The sequence below is a fragment of the Jaculus jaculus genome, chromosome 2 (genome assembly GCF_020740685.1).
Source record: "Jaculus jaculus isolate mJacJac1 chromosome 2, mJacJac1.mat.Y.cur, whole genome shotgun sequence".
Lineage (NCBI taxonomy): Eukaryota > Metazoa > Chordata > Mammalia > Rodentia > Dipodidae > Jaculus > Jaculus jaculus.
This window is the reverse complement of record NC_059103.1, coordinates 134,624,814-134,631,177: the sequence shown is the minus strand read 5'-3', so window position 1 is coordinate 134,631,177 and position 6,364 is coordinate 134,624,814. Positions and strand designations below refer to the sequence as shown.

The 6,364-nt window shown below is 41.2% G+C and overlaps 1 pseudogene; it reads right to left on the bottom strand.

The window, feature by feature from the left end:
• Window positions 1-5,127: 5,127 nt before the first annotated feature.
• On the bottom strand, window positions 5,128-6,085 carry LOC123458697 (annotated as a pseudogene).
• Between the last annotated feature and the right edge of the window lie 279 nt (window positions 6,086-6,364).

Sequence of the window (6,364 nt, the reverse complement as noted above, 5' to 3'; positions counted from 1 at the left end):
ATGGTGGTACATGCCTGCTTTCTTTCATAAATAAAACATAAAATACATGAGAAAGAGGAATGACATTTACTCACTGTCTGAATTGACTTTAGAGACACTTTAGAGAAACAAACCATTAGATTTTATTTTTCATTTAACTCATAGCCTAAAGTGCCATTGAAATAATTGTTTTCTGCATTTTTAAGATTTTGCTACACAAATGCTATGTGCATGAAACCTCAGAACAAGGGTACACATTCCTCTATTGTCAGCATTCAGAATGAAGAAGGAGAATCACAAATTCCAGGCCAGCCATAGTGAGACTCGGACTTAAAAATAATTGCAACTGCAAAATAAACAAAAACAGATCTCAGATGGCATTAAAGATATGAGAAGCACTTTGATGGAAAAGGGGGAAGTAAAATGAACATTTACAAACTACATATGGTAATAATAGTGTTCCTAAACAATGAAAAGGATAAGCATGGAATCTGATTTTATTTATTTTTAGTTGTTTCTCAATTCTGCTAAGATTTAGAACTGATATATTATTTTTCCAATGAAATCTATGAATTTTTAATAAGCATGAATGAGATACTGTCATAGATATAATGGCGCATTAAGTTGTCAGTCACCAAATATTTATTTCCTAACATCCCCTTTCCCCACACCCAAGGGATTACATGGGTCCTGGGGAATGGAACCTGGATCCTTAGCCTTCACAGGCCAGTGTCTTAACTGCTAAGCCATATCCCTAGCCCTTCCTTATGTTTATTACTATTATTAACAACATATTTTGTATGGATACATCATGTGTTGGTACCCTCTTTTCTCTCACCCCTGCTCTTATTCTGTTGGGGATATTCTTCAGTGGGGTTGTAGGTATTCCCTATGTGGTTGTGGTTTATGTGTTTTGGGAGCAATAGTCAGTTATTTTGGAGAGGCAGAAATACCTCTGGGCATGATGTCTCAACATGTAGCTCTTAAAATATTTCCCCTCTGCCACAAAATTCCCTGAGCCATGGTGGGTGAATTTTAAGTCTACTTCAGTGATGAGCTCTTGAGACCCTCTGGATCTCTGTTTTGGTAGGTGTTGAGTATTCTCAGGGTCTGCATCCTTCACACTGGTGCTTATTTTTAGGTTCATCATGGAAGCAGCACTCCCGTTCAGCTCATCTCCCCAATTCCTCTGTGGTTTCAGCTATGGCTTGGCTGAAGTGCAAGGGGTAGTTTATCTCCTCAGTTCTCGCTACCTTCTGAAGAAGAACAGATTGTCCAATGGAGAGTGAAGTCAGCATATTTTAAATATATATATATATTTTTATATATGTATATTTTAAATATATATATATGTATTTTAAATATTTTTATTTTTTTTTTAATTTTATTTTTATTTATTTGAGAGTGACAGGCAGAGAGAGAGAGAGAGAGAGAGAGAGAGAGAGAGAGAGAGAGGGAGAGAATGGGTGTGCCAGGGCCTCCAGCCACTGCAAACGAACTCCAGATGCATATGCCCCCTGTGCATCCAGCTAACGTGGGTCCTGGGGAATCGAACCTCGAACCAGGGTCCTCAGGTTTCACAGGCAAGCGCTTAACTGCTAAACCATCACTCCAGCCCTCAGCATATTTTAAATGGGATAAAGCATTATTAATTTTGGGAGAATTTGATGCATGTAACCCCTGTTTTAGCTAAAGATTAGTGAGAGCTTGATACTAGAGAGCATAATCATTGTCTCCATAAAATTCTGACCTGGTTCCCAATTCCAGATCAATCCCTTTATACTGAGCAGACCTCTTAGCCAATCAGAAAGCTACTGGTTACCCACTGAGGTTGTGTGCCACTATTACACTGGTGTGTACATCATGTCAGGGGTTTGATTATGAGTAGCTTAGGCCTGTGGCTGCTCAGACTGTTATTGGCCACTTTCCCCCAGTAGCTCATGTAGTGCTTTATAGCATTTGGCAGGCTAACAGTCTGGGAACTGCCTTTCCTCTGAATTCTATCCAGGTCTCTCCATGCCCTGTGTCAGTAGCATATGGTGTCTTCAGCAATAGCGTCTTAGCTTTTGCCTCAGGTAGGTAATCAAGTGCTTTGACAGAATTCTGTCTTGATTTGTTGGTATCCATCCTTTGCTCATACCATTGTTTTCCCCTGCCATTGTGGTGCTTCCCCTTGAGTCTGTAAGCCAAAATAAACCCTTTCCTCCCACAGGTTGTTCTTGGTTGACATTTCCTGGCAGCAATGGGAAGCTGATTACAGAAGATACTAAAAGATCAAAGCAATGAGTCCACTCTGGTCTCTGTCCTACCTTATAGTACCAGATATGCTTTTCCTCTTTAGAGCAGGCCTTAAAATCTAATCAGAAAGCAGTTGGTTGCATCCATTATAGTTGTACCACTATTATTGCAGTGGGCATATCTTTCCTGAGACAAGCTATTCCTGACAATACTTTTGCAACAGCCTGAATTTTGCCTCCTGGAACTACTAAATACAGCCAGCATAGAGACAGCTTCTATTCAGCCCTAGCCTGATTTTTCTATGTCCTGCAGGCAAAATGTTTAGTGTCAAACCAACAAGGACTTACCATCTAGTCCTGGCATATAGTCAACAGCAGTGGCAATAGTGTTTATGTGGCCTCAGGAATCTCTCTGGCCAACAACACAAAGGGAATTAGCTTGTCCCTGAGATTTGGGTTTTCACTCAATAACGTTGTCCTCTCAGATTGTCATTTTCTACTCATGCAGGGTATCTTTGTTCAAGCTTATGCTTTTGCTATTGTTTGAGGTGCTTTTAAGACACTCAAAAAGGAAACATTATATAATAAAACCTTCTTACAGAGGATGTGTTTGATCGCTAAAGACTCACCACTGTCCACTCCAAGTAAGTGCCAATGGATCTTGGGATTCAGCAGAAAAAGGCATACAAAAATAATTAGTAAGGTCCAGTACAGCCTGGAAAGATGTTGTAACATATCAATTGTTTCCTGAAAAGAATTATGTTGGGATACAGTAGCATGGATAGAGGACACTACTCCATTTAGCATTTGATAACCCATAGTCACTTTTAATGAGCCATCCAGAACCTTCATCATGATCCACTGTCCTGGTGCTAACATATCTCTCTCTACTCTCAGTGTGCCTGATGGAAGACCTTGTTCTCACTGCTTGGCCCAGCTCCCAAGTTCTGGCAGGCTCCTGGCTAGAGTCATGGCTATTGCTTCCCACAGGCCGCACTTGGCTGTTGATACCACTTGATCTTGTTGGTTCTAAAATTACTAAGATCCAGAGACTATTATGTGTTTACTGTTTGTCTTCCTTTAATATTATATATATATATATATGTATATATATATATATATATATATATATATATATATATATATATATATTTTTTTTTTTTTTTTTGGTTTTTCGAGGTAGGGTCTCACTCTGGCTCAGGCTGACCTGGAATTCACTATGTAGTCTCAGAGTGGCCTCGAACTCTCGGCGATCCTCCTACCTCTGCCTCCCGAGTGCTGGGATTAAAAGCGTGCGCCACCGTGCCCGGCTAATTATATATTTTTTTAATTTTTTAATTAAAATGTTATTTATTCAAAATATTTTCTACCAACTCTGATTTTACATGAAATTGTCAAGGAGTGATGTTATACAGCAATAACTGATCAACCCCATACAGGATGCAATCACCTCACTATCTTACTGAGAGTGATTTACAAATTCATTTACTTCTTCACAGAAAGTTCATATTTGGCATACAGTACTTCATATAAAAATGATTTTATAAAGCTTGTCTGTATAATTCATTTAAAGATTTAGCCAATATAAAATGATACTGGCTTGAATAAAAATGGTTCAATGATTTAGTTTCTTTCTTGCAAAACTTAAAGGGATGGTTGAAAGCTGTTTTTTTTTTTTTAAATATGCACAAAGTCGTTATGAACTATGTGAAGCTAGGGGTAGCTGCAGGCTACAGTGCTTGCCTAGCATGCACATCACCCTGGATTCTATCCCCAGCACCAAGAGGAAAAGAGGACCACCTGAGATTGTACTGCATTCACACTCTTTTTTCCCTAACATATGCTGGACCCAGAGAGAGAGAGAGCAACAGAAGTGCCACAGTCATCCCGTGACTTCAACACATGCTTCTGAACTTGAAAGCTCTGAACTTTAATTCAATATCCATGATGTAGCCATTAAAAAATAGCTTTGAGGGCTGGAGAGATGGCTTAGTGGTTAAGCGCTTGCCTGTGAAGCCTAAGAACCCCGGTTCGAGGCTCGGTTCCCCAGGTCCCATTTTAGCCAGATGCACAAGGGGGCACATGCGTCTGGAGTTCATTTGCAGAGGCTGGAAGCCCTGGCATGCCCATTCTCTCTCTCCCTCTATCTGTCTATCTCTCTGTGTCTGCCGCTCTCAAAATAAATAAATAAAAAATTAAAAAAAATAGCTTTGAGAACACCTTCTCCAAGGAAACCCTTAATATTTTTAGCATTACCTAAACACTGGGAAAGAACCAGTTTCCTATTCTCTCTCTCTTTTCTTGCAGAGCTAAGGATGAGCTCACAGACTTGTGCATGCTAGTGAAGCACTCGGCCATTCCTCCAACTTATGTTTCTCTCTCTCGTTCTATTTTTATTTATTTATTTTTTAAGAGAGATTTTGCAATCAGCCACTGCAATTGAACTCCAGATGCGTGTGCCTTCTAGTGGGCATGTGAGACCGTGCACTTGCCTCACCTTTGAGCATCTGGCTAACCCGGGATCTGGAAGGTAAACATAGGTTCCTCGGTTTAGTAAACAAGCTAAGCCATCTCTCCAGCCCTCTTGCTCTGTTTTGAGGCAGGGTTTCACTCTTGTCCAGGCTGGCCTTGAACTCACAACAATCCTACCTCAGCCTCCTAAGTGCTGGGATTAAAGGCTATGGGCCACCATGCCTGGCTTCCTGTTTCTCTTTTGATGTTTTAAGAAGTCAGTCTTTTCTCAACAGTTTCTTGATAAGCAACAAACCTTCTCAAATTCATCTTCACGTTGTCAAGAACACACAGCTGATCTGGACTGTATCTGTCCCTCCCTTCTTTTTTAATCTTCATTCGGAAGACTGGCTGAAATTCTTTCATAGCAGATAACAATTTAATTTGAACTGAGGCTTTTTCAGCAACTATGAATCTCATGAGACAGACAGAGTGGAGACAGGAGTTGCCCTCTGCACTCACTGAAGGAATTCTCCATAAAGGTATCACTTTCATCACTGCTAGAAAGCTCTTCCCACTCATCATCAGAGGGTTCTTCACTGCAGCACATGTTGACAATGACTTCCAGAGCTGTCTGCTGAGCTGTCAGCAATGCTGTGGCTTCTCTCAGCTCCTTGTCTGTGGATGGAAGTAAATCAGAAATGAAAGTTTTTCTTCTGGCTTTTCTTTTAGGAGGAGTTTCTTCCATTTCATCTTCTTCAACAAAATTGCCGCCATTGGCATTCTCCAGTGCTTCCTCGGTCTCTGCAGCAGTCTTCACCCGCTGGGTTTCAGCCTCCTTCATCTGAACAACTGGTTCTGCTACATCCACCTCCAAGACTTCAGACAAGATCTTTAGTATGGCTTTAATGCTTTCTGCCTGACTCTTAGATGGAATGATATCCTTTAGGTTCCAGATTGTGCCTGCTATGAGTGCAAAATGTATTCCATGGAACTGACTGGACAAAGCAATGCAGATTCCAGTACATGCAATGCTGCAGTGCTGAAAGATTTCAGGAGTTCTGGGTTATCTTCTGTCACTGTCTGCAAACAGTATGCTACTGAGATAGCCAGGGCAACATTGCTGGGAAATCTATGTGAGTACTTTAATAGACTTTCCAAACACCCTTATTTGTTGAGTATGGATACTGCTCTACTATTGCATTCACATATATTCCACAGAACATTCACAGCCTCATTGGCTATGTTATCAATACAGTTTCTGTTCTGATCCTTTTTCTCTGGAGACATCTCATTTGAATCCAGTCCAGCACTGCACTCTCTCAGTAGTACCACCAGAGGAGTCATGATGTCCTTAATCACCATGTCATCACAAACTTCAAAACCTCCACAAGCACTGAGATTTCTTCTCCAACAGCTCCGAGGCCCGCCCATCGTCATCGTCGTCTGCAGTCCCGTTCGCCGTCGTCTCTGCCTGACAGCCGCCGGTCGGGGAGAACTGAGGTCGTTTGAAGCACTTCGTCCGGCTTTTTTAATCGTTTTATTTATTAGATACAGAGGGAGAGAGTGCACAAGAGAGAGAATAGGCACGCTATGAGCTCTAGCCACTGCAAATGAACTCCAGACACATGTGCCATGATGTGCAGCTGGCGAACGTGGGACCTGGAGAATTGAACCTGGGCCCTTAGGCTTCACAT